Consider the following 15,914-nt stretch of genomic DNA (forward strand, 5'->3'; position numbering starts at 1 on the left):
AGTGAGGATTGTATCGGTCTTTATTTGTTTTTACTCTCAGTGTCCAGGTTTATTGCTCCGGATCAACATTGGCAAAGAGAAATCCGTGAATATATGGAGCTGGGTACAGCCTTGCTGACTGAGGTGTCCTAATTGTATTGATCCATATCTACGTATTAATAATTAAGGTCTGCGTAGCGCTAATGTTGGGTTTTACGTTGTTCAGGTATGAGTTTCACAAGACTTCCCCAGGTGCTGTGTGTCCTCTTCTTCGAGGATGAGGGTCTTTTTAAATACAACCAGAGGTGCTGTTCCCCTATAGATATATATATACACACACAAGGTATGCGAACAAGAGGGACACAGGTGGACTGAGTACCCAAATCAGCCACAGGGACGTTAGAAAGAACTTTTTCCAGTGTCAGAGTAGTTAACAGATGGAATGCACTAGGAAGTGATGTGGTGGAGGCTGACTCAATACAGAGTTTCAATGTAGATATGATAGAGCCCAGTAGGCTCAGGAATCTGTACACCAGTTGACTAACAGTTGAGAGGCGGGACCAGAGAGCCAGAGCTCAACCCCCCGCGAGCACAACTTGGTGAGCACACACCATGTCGTTAAATAATCCATATTGTGAGGTATCTGAGTTTAAAAACAAGCGTCCAATACATCAAATCCCTCCCCTCCCCTACTACTACTACTTAGTGTGACGTCAGCCCTTGATCCCACTAACACGGTTGAAATAGGAATGATCATTATCAATCAATAGGTATTTGGGCAGGATTTCAACGAAAGAAATTCTATAAATGTAGTAATCTAATGGGCTAGGGGGCTTCGGGCGCGTTGAAATGGTGATATAAAATGGGAGTTCATCAATATTTATCGCTTACTCATGTTTTCCAAAACATTTTCGAAGCATAAAGGTCGCGTACTACAGGATTTAAGGCGCCATGTTCATCTTGCGTGTTGATGAACCACGTTTGCGTACGATATTCCCCTTCTAGGTGTACGTACCATATTAACGTACCACGCGCCACGGACCTTCATCTATATCATTCACACCAGTACTCAGAACCACAATATATATGGAAGCAATTAGTGGTTAGAGGGTGGGATGGGAAGGGGGGGTGTTCAGTGGAAGGGGCAAGCCATGAGAGGGAATGGTCTAGGGGCGGGGTTGGAGAGAGGGGTGTGAGAGAAGGGGAATGTGGTTGTAGAGGGGAATAAGGAAGCTTGTTCGGTTGGGAGATAGAGAGCACAGGAAGGGCAGGAAGGGCGTGTGTGTGAAAATAGCACCAGGAAGCCGAATAGAAGATTCCTGCTTCCTTCTCCTCCTCATCCTTCCTCCTAGTGCTTATGTTGCTTCTCTCCTCCTCCCCATTACGCATCCTCTTCATGTCCCATATACATACTTTTCTAGTCTCCAGCCCCATTCACCCTAAGGATCTTTACCCTTACCCACCTTCCTCACTCCTCCTCACACACCTTCCCTGTCTCACTTCAACACTATAACCACTGTCATCTCACACTGCATTCATCACTGTAAACAGCCTGACACCATACTCATCTCCAGTTACACTCTTTCACTGTCTCTAGTCACGCATTCTTCCCATATCTCCTTATCACAGTAGTCATTTTCACAATACACTATCAACATCCGAATCATCAGGCAAGAACAGGTGCGCAGGTAAGAACACGTACATAAATAAGAATAAGTGTGTCGGAAAGTACAAGTGCGCAGGTAGGAATAGGTGCACAGGTAAATAATTATCAAAAAAGGTAAGTAGACACCCATGATAAAATAAGTCTTTTTTAATTATGGCGGCGTTTACCCTACCTCAGAAGGCAAGACAGAGACGGAAGTAACTAAACAGAGCCGCGAGAAGGAGAGTATAGAGCGTCTAGAGCGACTTGTCTACAGTTAAGATTGATAGAGATTAAGCCACACAAGAGGTGGCACGGATATGAATAACCCGTAAGTCGACGGTTAGATCAAGGGAATTGCCATGGAGGAATCCAACAATATGACGAGTCTCGCAAGTGGAAAGATTCTACTTACTGCAGTCAATAATTAGGACCTAACCATAGAGCTACAGAGTGTGTAACTCTATCCTTTACTACCATCTACTTCAACTAATGATACTAACTGCGTACATAAGGGAATTACCACTGATTAAACTCTCTCGTGTTGTGAGTTTAAACTCACAGTCAATATATGTTGATTCTATCAAATGTTGATACGAAATATACTCGTATTGTCAAGCAATAGGTGCAGGAAGGTATGCTATCAGGTGTAGGTGAATGGTTAGAGTGGGTTTACAGCCTATACACCGACTGTGAATGTGTATAGCTTGTATAAGCTCGCACACGGGTTAATTAGCCAGCTTAGTAGTTAACGGTAGCTCGTCCCTTACGCATGTGCCCGCATTCACAGTCGGGTTGATCATAGAAACTGTTATAGTAGACGTCGTCACCGTAGAGATGATCACAGCAGAACATACTGACTAGTTAATCACGGTAGAATATATTGGGTAACAGCTGAATATAGAACATATCGGTGATAATATTAGAATATATTGACTTGCTGATTATGGAAGAGCTTATTAACTAGCTGATCACAGTAAATCATACTGACCAGTCGTTCTCAGTCGCGCTTTGTTGTCTAAAACTTGAAATATCTTCCAGTATGTTCAATATTTCTTTTTTCACAGGAGCACACGTCTTCAGACTGCTGTTAGCAGGGAGCTTAGAATTTCGTATTCCTGCTGGCCAGCCTTATTAAATGAGATTTGCAAAGGCTCTCTGTTGCTTACGATCGTCGTCTTGGTGGTAATTCCATCTACTTTTCTTACTGCTGACAAAGTCAGCAGACATTGATTCACTTGTTCATTGATGACTCACCGCCTAGTTGATAATACTACGCGAGGCTCATTATCTATCTAGGGTGTCATAATGAGGCTCATTATATATATTTAGGGTGTCTTATTGAGGCTTATTATCTATTTAGGGGTGTCATATTAAGTTTTATTATCTATCTAGGGATGTTATATTGAAGTTCATTATCTATCTAGGGATGTCATATTGAGGTTTATTATCTATCTTGGGTGTCATATTTAGGCTTATTCTATCTCTAGGGTGTCATATTTACTTATTATCTATCTAGGGTGCCATATTAAGGCTTATTATCTATCTAGGGTGTCATATTGAAACTCATTATCTATCTAGGGTGTCATATTGAGGAATATTATCTTTCTAGGTGTAATATAAAGGCTCATTATCTATCGATGGTGCCATATTGATTTATTATCTATCTAGGGTGCCATATTAAGGCTTATTATCTATCCAGGGTACCATATCAAGGGTTTATTATCTATTTATAGTGCCCTCTCGAGGCTTATCGATAGTCCAATCGCACCGGGCCAGGCTCAATAGCATTTTACCCACCCGACTGTTGCTGCTTGCATGAGGCAGTCGCCATTAGGGAGATAATATTCTTAGCACCACATTAATGGTAAGCCCACAGCAAGAGTGGAACAATCACGTGGCCATCAAACAGCTTGATAGTTTCCTTGAGGCAAGAGTCTGATCTTATTGGCTGACAAGGAAGCCTTGGTGGGAATAATTTGCTCAAAGAAGTGTAGCTAATTTTTTCTTCTATATAATTTTTATTCTGTACAAAAGCTATTTAGATATATTTTTATAAATAATTCCTGTAATTATATTTAGTGATTATGTAATGTTTCGTTAGAGTGGTTTCCCAAATTCTCGAATTCACATATAAATTCTTATTAAGGCTACTCAATGGCTCGATCGATAGAGCTTCGGTCTCACACACGTGGGGTTCAAGGTTCGAGTCTCCTAGAGCCCAGATGAATGGAAAATTCATTTTTCAGGATTATGTATACGTATGTTTCAGCCACATTGTGTGATCTCAGGTTCATACACTCACGGTATGGCCTTGGCAAAATGGTAAATGGCAAAATAAATGGACAGATTCAGGATTGTAAAACTACTTTACCAACTAAATTGCAAAATCTTGTTGCTGAATGGATTTCAAAATCATATTGCTGAATTTATTTCAAAATCATGTTGTTAAATGGATTGCAAAATCATGCTGATGAATGAATTGAAAAAACATGTTTCTTACTGCAGACGAGGAGTCACAATATCGTGGCTGAAATATGTTGACTAAACCACACACTAGAAAGTGAAGGGACGATGACGTTTCGGTCCGTCCTGGACCATTCTCAAGTCGACAATGAGAATGGTCCAGGACGGACCGAAACGTCGTCGTTCCTTCACTTTTTAGTGTATAGTTTAGTCAACATGTTACTTACTATTGATCAGAAACCCCCAAGTGCTTATTTCATCCAAGACACGATTATTACCGGGACAAAATTTAACGTTACTGACTCTAGTGTCAAATGAGTGTCAACATTCTAGATTTCTTCATTAAATCGTCAATATAATTTTTTTCCCATGTTTTCCTTCACAAGATAATACCCACAAAGACACAGTTAACGTTTAACATCCGTTAAATTCCAATATCATCTAACCTTTGACCGTATGTCGGATGGTAAAGGGTCAGTGTTCCTAATACAGGGAGATGTTCTGAGTGGGAGCACTGACAGACGGTAACCTTTACACACATGACAGTCTGGTCTATTCATTCCTCTCTGACCATTGGTGTTCATTATAGAGTCTCTCTCTCTCTCTCTCTCTCTCTCTCTCTCTCTCTCTCTCTCTCTCTCTCTCTCTCTCTCTCTCTCTCTCGTTCATTATAGAGTCTCTCTCTCTCTCTCTCTCTCTCTCTCTCTCTTACAGAGAATAGCTCACAACAACGGTGTTGATGCAAATAACACAACTCACATGTGAACTGCAAGTGACGATCTTTCAGTCCGTTCTGGACCCTTACCAAACCTAAACACCTTAAGTGTTTAGAATGGACGTAATAAGGACCCAGGGCAAAAGATAAATGACTAGGAAGGTGTTGATTAGGACCTAGGACGGACTTGATAAGGGCTCTCGACACAGTCCGTCATCCTGAAGTTCCCAACGTCAAGAAAAAGATCAATTTAAAAGTGCCCTTATCCTAACCTACCAGAGGAATCAAATCAGAAGACGGCACAGTTCGTCACTTTCGCCAGCCGCTTCCATTTACTAGTACGATAATTTTTGGCCTTATGTAAAGCATACGAGCGAAAAGCGAAGTTGTTTGTTGGACAGGTTGTAGGAGGACAGGTTGTAGGAGGACAGGCTGTAGGAGGACAGGCTGTAGGAGGACAGGTTGTAGGAGGACAGGTTGTAGGAAGACAGGCTGTAGGAGGACAGGTTGTAGGAGGACAGGTTGTAGGAGGACAGGCTGTAGGAAGACAGGCTGTAGGAGGACAGGTTGTAGGAGAACAGGTTGTAGGAGAACAGGTTGTAGGAGAACCGGTTGTAGGAGGACAGGTTGTAGGAGGACAGGCTGTAGGAGGACAGGCTGTAGGAGGACAGGTTGTAGGAGGACAGGTTGTAGGAAGACAGGCTGTAGGAGGACAGGTTGTAGGAGGACAGGTTGTAGGAGGACAGGCTGTAGGAAGACAGGCTGTAGGAGGACAGGTTGTAGGAGAACAGGTTGTAGGAGAACAGGTTGTAGGAGAACCGGTTGTAGGAGGACAGGTTGTAGGAGGACAGGCTGTAGGAGGACAGGTTGTAGGAGGACAGGTTGTAGGAGGACAGGTTGTAGGAGGACAGGTTGTAGGAGGACAGGTTGTAGGAGGACAGGCTGTAGGAGGACAGGTTGTAGGAGGACAGGCTGTAGGACAGGTTGTAGGAGGACAGGCTGTAGGAGGACAGGCTGTAGGAGGACAGGTTGTAGGAGGACAGGTTGTAGGAGGACAGGTTGCAGAACAGTTTGTAGGAGGACAGGTTGTAGGAGAACAGGTTGTAGGAGAACAGGTTGAAGGAGAACAGGTTGTAGGAGAACCGGTTGTAGGAGGACAGGCTGTAGGAGGACAGGGTGTAGGAGGACAGGGTGTAGGAGGACAGGGTGTAGGAGGACAGGCTGTAGGAGGACAGGTTGTAGGAGGACAGGTTGTAGGAGGACAGGTTGTAGGAGGACAGGCAGTAGGAGGACAGGTTGTAGAATGACAGGTTGTAGGAGGACAGGTTGTAGGATGACAGGTTGTAGGAGGACAGGTTGTAGGAGGACAGGTTGCACGACAGACATCTGCTTCTTCACGACCTTCTGGCTCCCTCGGGCTTGCAACACTTAAAATATTTCTCGAGTTCTAAGAAAATTTACTTCCAAGTAACATTCCTTGACAGGGTTCCTGTCATCATTCCTATATCTCAGCCCATGTCTTACCAATTCCTTCTCTCCCACACACAAACTTCTCCTATAATTCGCCCTTCACACTCATCAGATAAATACAATCGAAAGCAATTGCAGCAGAACACAAAATAACGAATCATTACAACAGAATAACATATTGAAACGCAGTTTAAACACGATGTACAACAAAAACACAACCATAAAACATAAAACGGGTTTAAACACACGATGCAAGCAACAACAGTCTATCAGAATGGAATACAACGTAACCCTAAAATCAAATCAGGAAAATAGCACCATGCAGTTTTTTTCAATATTTATATCATAGAGAATTATTGAAAGCATATTTTAATAATACATTCAAATTATAATATTTGTGCTGTTTAGTCTAATCGGTCCCGGTTTAATGCTGGCGCCACAACATTAGTTAGGAGTGGCACATGCATGTATTACATGAACCTACGTGAGACATGCTCCTCAGTATGCAGCCCAGGAATGGAACTGCTTAAATATATGTGAAACAAAACTTAAAAAGGTCCAACGATAGAAAACAATGATAAATCTTGATCTAAGGGAATTGACCTATGACTGAAGGAGGAGGACCTTTTCTATAATGCAGGAAAGATGTCATATGACAGACATAATAGTGAGCCATTTTCTCATCTCCGTGACTCATTTTCTCCTCTCACCTCCCCTCTCTAACCCCCCCCCTTGCCTCTTACCACCTCTTCTTTCATTTTATCTTTTTCATTCTCTCTGATTCATTTTCGCTCCTCTCTGACCTTTTTCCTCTTCCTGACCCTTTCGCCCGTCTTTGACTCTTTTCATCAGCTCACGTGTTCTCTCTCACCTCCCCTGTTCCTTCTCACCTCACCTGTTCCCTCTCACCTCACCTGTTCCCTCTCACCTCCCCTGTTCCCTCACCTCACCTGTTCCTTCTCACCTCACCTGTTAGCCCTCCCCTCCCCTCTTGTTCTTCCCTTCGCTTCCATTATTTTTATTCTCAGTTTTCACGATCATTCTTGCCCGTCGCTGCCTCCCACATTCTCTCTCTTTCATTTTCCAAGAGTCTCCCCTTTTCTACGTTTCGCTTGACACTCTTGCATCGGAATATTTTTGGGGGGAAATCTTCCATACTGCTGGTTCTTTTATTCCTATTCTGGAGAACAAATCGCAGCTGTGGGCCTGGAAAACACCACTATGGATTTATTTTAAGGGGATATATATATATATATATATATATATATATATATATATATATATATATATATATATATATATATATATATATATATATATATATATTGTTTTTCTGGTATAGTATGCTTGGTTAAAACAGGTGTTTATTTCAAGTGAGTATTTTCTGCGTTTCCGTTGACAACTGATATTTTGACAACTCATTTTGTAGCTAGATTCAAGGATTTGTGGATATTTTTTGTTTTCACAGCCGAAAATTTGCTATTAAGGACTTTTTGTACAAAAGTTACACCAAGATGGAGCAGCATCACACTTGCATGTGTTGGTAGAAACACAAAGAGTTGGAGTCACGCTGATCTCAACACACTGCTCCATTGAGTAATGTCTGCAGCATGCCTGCGTGTATCTTTTTTTTTTTTAGGTCTAACCTGTACCCACACAGGTGGGTACAGGTTAGAGACGACTTATGCCTTCTGTTAGCAGGCCGAGAGCTTTTCCCTTCCCATTGTTCATTGTAAGACTAATCTTATTAGTTTTCCCTGGAACACGTCCCGCTAATCGGCTAACACTCTGGCACCCAATTGCTGCTGGGTAAAAAGGAGCGAATAGTTACGGATTTGCACTTAATCCTCTCTGGCCAGGACTAGATATGTGATCTAAAAATATTATTGTACAAGTCTCGAACTGGGTCAGGCTTCATCCAGTACCATCTTTCCTGAAGCCAAAATCTGTTTAGAAAAACACGAGTTAAGTACGCTAACTACTAAACTACTGAGGCACAGCTTTTTCCTCAGCCATCAAACACTATAACAATAACGTAGCAACATTAATTTATAAAGTTGTAGCAACGTCCAACAGCAATGTCCAGTCTGGTTAACCAGTCAGCAACCAGTAGGCCTAGTAAGGTAACGTCACAACGTGTTGTAGAACCGTTGTTACAACGTTGTGTGTTACGTTAACACGTCAGAAATATTTATTTTTGAAGAGGAAAGGGCAATCCTCTTATACTAAATTTAGATAGACGGGCGAACAGCGTATTAAGTCTCCCTGGGGATTGTTCGACAAGAAGATTAGTTTTTACCTGGGTATTTCTGCCTTCTGGGACATTAAATAAAATTTAATGCTTTGAGATTTTTCATTATTTTACTGCTCAATTTTATTATGCTGAGGACTCATCATGGTTGTAATTATTCTAGCAATAAATGTTTATTTATCTGATTACGTTTTCTCACTGATGGCTTACATACAAGTAGCACAAGATGTGAAAATTAGCTCACTAGTACAGAAGTAATAATAAACTTACCTAAAATAGGCTCACAATATTAAGCTAACTTACCAAGTATTATCATACTTAACAAATCATAAAAAATCATAAAGTACGATAAAAAGAGATATATTTGAAATGATTAAGTGAATGCAAAATAATGTTACTTCAATCTGCATTTTTGATGCCACACAATATGCAATGCGCGATATACAGTACATAATATAATTTATTTACTGGCTGTGCCGTGTATATCAAGGTGGTTAGTATGTATATTTTCTAACTCCATAGCTATATTCAGTTGTATAGCAACCGCCTTGCTTCATGCAGGTCGATGTTCGATCCCCGATGGTCTATGTGGTTAGGCCCCCATTATTTCCCTCCGTCCTCATCTCCCAGTTCCTTGTCCTCTTTTTTCAGTTCCTTGTCCTCATTTTTCAGTTCCTTGTCCTCATATCCCAGTTCCTTGTTCTTATAGCCCAGCCCCTTGTCCTCATATTCCATCTCCTTGTCCTCATATCCCAGCTCCTTGTCCTTATATCCCAGTTCCTTGTCCTCATTTCTCAGTTCCTTGTCCTAGCTCATATCCCACCTCCTTGTCCTCATATCCCAGTTTCTTGTCCTCATATCCCAGCTCCTTGTCCTCATATTCCAGCTCCTTGTCTTTATATCCCAGCTCCTTGCCTTCATATCCAGTTCCTTGTCCTCATATCCTTTTTTTAGTGCTATATAGTCGTCCCGGCTTACATCTCCTAAATCTCCTCATAATTACCTTACCTTATAAATTATTCCCAAATGTTTTTCTCCACAAACCCCAGAGTCATGGTCTGTTCAACAAAGAAAAACATGAATGGTTTCTACATTTTCAACATTTTATATGGCAACACATTTCAGGTAAATACCGGTTCCTTTTACACAAACTTGCCAGGAATGCTGGAATAATATTGTATTTAACTACACGTCGAAATATGGACGGTATTTTCATTTGGTAACCGGTGTTGTGGTGACTGGTTTGGGTTCCTGATTACCACTGGATTTCATAATATATTTGAGTAGTTAACTTGGTGATTTACATATGTAAGTGATTTTAATTTGGTGATTTATATATGTAAGCGATTTTAATTTGGTGATTTATATATGTAAGCGATTTTAATTTGGTGATTTATATATGTAAGCGATTTTAACTTGGTGATGTTTATATGTTAAGCGATTTTAATTTAGTGATGTATATATGTAAGCGATTTTAATTTGGTGATGTTTATATGTTAAGCAATTTTAATTTAGTGATTTATTTAACTGTGATTAATTTGATGAGGTGTATATATATATATATATATATATATATATATATATATATATATATATATATATATATATATATATATATATATTAGTATATTTTGGTAGCAGTCTTTCCTGTAGACATATATTATTAAATATGACCGAAAAAGTAAGATTAATAATTCTAACACGAATTTTCTCAATCTTTCGTACATTACGCTTCACTGTTGGAGGTAAATCAAAAATCAATTCTCCAAAATTCAAAATAAAAATGAATTTTGGAGAATTGATTTTTGATTTACCTCCAACAGTGAAGCGTAATGTACGAAAGATTGAGAAAATTCGTGTTAGAATTATTAATCTTACTTTTTCGGTCATATTTAATAATATATATATATATATATATATATATATATATATATATATATATATATATATATATATATATATATATATGCAAACGCCGCGGGGAATGACGAATGTATGTTTTTTTGCACCCAAGAAACGACACCATAGTTAAAAGGTACTGAACAACATTGCAATAATCAAATCTGAAAGCAAACTTATTCTGGGAGTCATGATTAGTACGCATTTTAAGCTAAGAAAGTTACTGTTTATATTTTGGAAATAGTAATTATACCGAAATATGAGAGTACTACCGAGATTCATAATGACTTTTTCTTATGCATAAGGACAAAGAAAGTTTGAATTACATTCTCTAGAGTAAGTGAAGAGTAAGGGAAGATATGAATGAATTATTAAATGAATGAAGTATAAAATTAATGAATTATTAAATGAATGAAGTATAAAATGAATGAAAGGGTATAGCAAATGACAGGGTATAGCAAATTGAACCTTATTACTAGGTATATCAAGACAAATTAGAGCACAAAACAATGGATAGGAATGGAATAAGTTGAGTTAAAGCAGAAAATTGGGTAAATGATGGCTTGAAAATAGGGCTGTAAATTTATGGAGTAGGTAATGGGTTCTCAGGATTGCTTCAGTCGGAGGATAGACATATGTATGAGTGTGAATGGTATGGTATACCAGCTGCCTCACATGGATCAATAGACTCGCGTGGATTTAGAGCCTCGTATATGTATATATTCTATAAAATATATGGATGTCAATTTCCTTTAATCTCCACCACACCACATTCCGTCCATCTATATTTCGTAACAAGGTTATAACACGCCAGGCTGTGATTCATACATCAGGCTGCGAGCACCCGCGCCCAACAGTCTGGTTGACCAGACCACCAACCAAGAGACCTGGTCACAAACCGGGTCGCGGGGAAGTTGACCTGCGGAACCATCGTGAGTTATGTTGTATAACCACCAACCTATTTAGTAGACCTCTATGATCGAAGTCTATAACTCAGTAAACACAGAACCACAAATAACTCTGTTGGAAGGTTGAGTATTTGTTGGGTTAGGAAGGTCCTCTGGTCATTCCTTCACTCATGTTCATACATGTACTCTGGGCTCACTTTTACTGAGCTTTCACTCTGGCCCGTTGTAAGACTCGTTAACTGCGTCGGTGGACAGACTCCACCACTTACGGTGATTGCTTATTGGATTGTTCTTACACAGGATAGTCCTTTACGCAGTCACACAATGGACCAGGAATATACACCTCTTGAGTCCCGTCACACAGTGGACAAGACATACACACCTTCAGTCCCCTCACACAGTGGACCAGACATACACCCCTTCAGTCCCCTCACACAGTGGACCAGACATACACACCTTCAGTCCCCTCACACAGTGGACCAGACATACACACCTTCAGTCCCCTCACACAGTGGACCAGACATACACACCTTCAGTCCCGTCACACAGTGGACCAGACATACACACCCCTCGAACCTCTTACAGATATTCATGAGTCAGACACAGTCATATATTATGGGCTTGCGGTGTCAGTGAAAGTACAAGAAGATTTAACATCGCTCCACGTCCCAAATCCAGTCCCTCCATGGCGGGACTTGAACCAGCAGGTGTCTGGTGATTCCCAGACATCTGCTTTAACCGATTCGGTCATGATGGTACAAAAGTTCATCTAGGAGGTGCAGAACCTCGGTTCAAGTCACTCCAATGCCTCAAAATACTTTTCCTTTATATATCACGCTATTGTGATTTTATTGCAGTTGTATTATATATTGTCTTGTGCATAACTTGGTCTAGGGAAGGTGATTGGAGATCGTTGATAGTAATGATTTTAATTTACGGTTTGTGATCAACAGCAAGAGATGCTTCGAACATAAAGCATTAACGAGGAATTCTTAATTGCGAATGTAATCTCACCATTAATGAGGTTCTGACAATGTTGAATGCTGCAACATCATTAACAAAGAGGTCATGAAGGAGATTAACACCACATTGATAAACACAGCGACAAAACTCACTTACATATATCCAACTAAACAAGCCATAAAAACCCAGCACAAAGAAACACAACACACACACACAAAATCCACATGCGAATCATACAGACATTCACAGCTACGCAAGCATACACACAGTCATACACACACAAAGCAACAGAGGGCCATTCAGCGCCAGGCTTCACCGGCATACACAAGCTAATATGGAACTTCAATTCATGGAGAAGATTGAAGTGGTTGAGATAAGGCGGGAGGAGCAGATAACATTGTCCTCTTCCCTACAGCTTCTTTGTTGACAGTATTGGCCTGCATGGAGAGGTAAGTCTTGATGGTGATTGCTGCCTTGTCTTGTGGTAAAGAACACTGTCATAGAAACACTATGCTCGGTCTGGTTCACAACCCTATACCCGGTCTGGGGAATAATTTGATCTTGCAAGAGAGGAATAATTAGTTCTTCTCAGGGGGGAATAATTTGGTCTTGCAAGGGGAGTAATTTGACCTTGCAAGAGAGGAATAATTAGATCTTGTCAGGGGGAATAATTTGATCTTGCAAGGGGGATAATTTGATCTTGCAAGAGAGGAATAATTAGTTCTTGTCAAGGGGGAATAATTTGCTCTTGCAAGGGGAATAATTTGGTCTTGCAAGGGAAATAATTTGGTCTTGCAAGGGAAATAATTTGATCTTACGAGGGGAAAAATAATTTGAGTTTGCAAGGGAGAATAATTAGACATTGCAATTGGAATTATTATTTTCGCGAACATAGTTATGCACCTCGCGAGGGACATCGCAAGAGTTTAATGCCGTTCAGAGCAACCCCTTTGATGATAGATAATTAATAAGCGCGTTCTCTTAAAATAGTTGTACTTATAACAACACAATGTTTGAACGGACAAAAATGGACAGTTACAGCCAACACTGTTCAGTAAAAATATATCTAAAATATTTCTAGACCTAGTATAGCACATATATGTACTATACCAGACTTAAGATGGCGTATACCTAGGATTGCTTGGACAAGGTACGTTCTATAGTTTTCTATTTTTAAGTATACCACTTGGACTAATTCAATAATAGAAAACGTAAACGTCTTCACGTACAACAATACATGTTTGTATGTGTGACTAAATAATTTATATACGTACTATCTTAATAGAAGAAGGGCTGGATAATGCTCAATGTCTAAAGCACCCTCGAAATTCATCAGGCACTCGGGCTCACCATAGCCCGTGCTACTTGGAACTTTTTGTTCCAGGTAGCAAATCTTAAACAACAACATCCATCAGGCATTCATGCAAAACGTTCTCGCAACGACAAATCCGTTTTCTAAAGCTGGGTTTCTCCCTCATCTGTTGGTTTCCATCTGTAAGATCATGAAAAAGGGTGGAAGGTTGTGTTGACCAGACCACACACTAGAAAGTAAAGGGACGACGACGTTTCTCCCTTATCTCTTGGACCACAATCGACTTGAGAATGGTCCAGGACGGACCGAAACGTCGTCGTCCCTTCACCTTCTAGTGTGTGGTCTGGTCAACATTCTTCAGCCACGTTATTGTGACTCATCGCCTGCACGTGGAAGGTTGTCATTTAGTGCCAGAGTTCTTGCTGTGGGCGGCCGCCTCGACTCCCGGAGTGAGAAGTGGATATTGCACTCTCTTGTACTCGTAATAGGTGGTACTTGTGGCTTGATCTATGGTCACATTCAACTTTCTATGCCCTTGAAGTTGAATTTCTCTCCTCCTTGTCTCTCTCTTTCCTCCCTGTGTCTCTCTCTTTCCTCCCTGTGTCTCTCTCTTTCCTCCCTGTGTCTCTCTCTTTCCTCCCTGTGTCTCTCTCTATCTATCCTCCCACCTCTCTCTCTCTCTCTCTCTCTCTCTCTCTCTCTCTCTCTCTCTCTCTCTCTCTCTCTCTCGTTCTCTCTCTCTCTCTCTCTCTCTCTCTCTCTCTCTCTCTCTCTCTCTCTCTCTCTCTCTCTCTCTCTCTCTCTCTACCTCATACATTTATTGTTGTTTGGCCCGGAAGGCACTGTCAAAATGATTTTGACAGTGCCATCTGGGCCAAACGTCAAAACGTGCCGTCAAATGTGCCATTTTGACGGCACTGTCAAAATGCTTATATAGACCTGTGGTAGTGTTGTGGGAAGGAAGGATCTATCACAGCAAAGCGCCAAGCCATTACGACTATATAGTACTTGGAAGGGGTCAGGATAAGGATTTGGGATGGGACGGTAGGAAGGAATGATGGCCAACCACTTGGTAGACGGTCGAGGATTGAACGCCGACCTGCATGAAGCGAGACCGTCGCTCTACCGTCCAGCCCAAGTGGTTGGGAGATTGTAAACAAAGTGAACTTAGAAATTGAGATGAAGATGAGGTAAACTTTACTTGCGTGCGTGCGCGTGCGCGCGCGCGTGTGTGGGTATTTGAGTAAAAAAAAAAACCTCTAGAACTCATATATACGAGTCAAGGATCAAGACCCAAGATAACACAAGGGTCAAGACCCAAGATAACACAATGATCAGGACCGAAGATAACACAATGATCAGAAGCCAAGATAACACAATGATCAGAAGCCAATATAATACAAGGATCAGAAGCCAAGATAACACAAGGATCAAGACCCAAGATAAAACAAGGATCAGGACCCGAGATAAAACAAGAATCAAGACTCAAGATAACACAAGAATGAGGACCCAAGATAACACAAGGATCAAGACCCAAGATAAAACAAGAATCAAGACCCAAGATAGCACAAGTTTGAGGACCCAAGATAACACAAGGGTCAGGAGCCAAGATAATACAAGGATCAAGACCCAAGATAAAACAAGGATCAGGAGCCAAGATAACACAAGAATCAGGACCCAAGATAACACAAGGATCAGGAGCCAAGATAACACAACGATCAGGTCCCAAGATAAGTTTACTTTCTTGTACACCAAGGTATACCCATTAGCTACCAGGAGGCTTCTAAGACACTCTAACTTGAGGTATACAACTATAATAACTACAGAATGAGGGTGAGTATAGAAAATACGCTTGTGAGTCTGAAGGAAAACCGCTGCAGGGACAACAGCAGCAGTCGTAGCAACAGCAGCAGCAACAGCAGCAGTCGTAGCAACAGCAGCAGTCGTAGCAACAGCAGCAGTCGTAGCAACAGCAGCAGTCGTAGCAACAGCAGCAGTCGTAGCAACAGCAGCAGCTGCAGACGAGGAGTCACAATAACGTGGCTGAAATTTGTTGACCAAACCACACACTAGAAAGTGAAGGGACGACGACGTTTTGGTCCGTTCTGGACCATTCTCAAGTCGATTGTGAGAATCGACTTGAGAATGGTCCAGGACGGACTGAAACGTCGTCGTCCCTTCACTTTCTAGTGTGTGGTTTGGTCCGCAGCAGCTGGTTTAAGAATCAAAGATATCAAGAACAGGTTCCCTACCTTGAAACAGGTGCATCCAATGGAGCTGAACGCGTGTCACGAGACGTTGAAGTC

This window comes from Procambarus clarkii, chromosome 26 (genome assembly GCF_040958095.1).
Source record: "Procambarus clarkii isolate CNS0578487 chromosome 26, FALCON_Pclarkii_2.0, whole genome shotgun sequence".
Taxonomy (NCBI): Eukaryota; Metazoa; Arthropoda; class Malacostraca; order Decapoda; family Cambaridae; genus Procambarus; species Procambarus clarkii.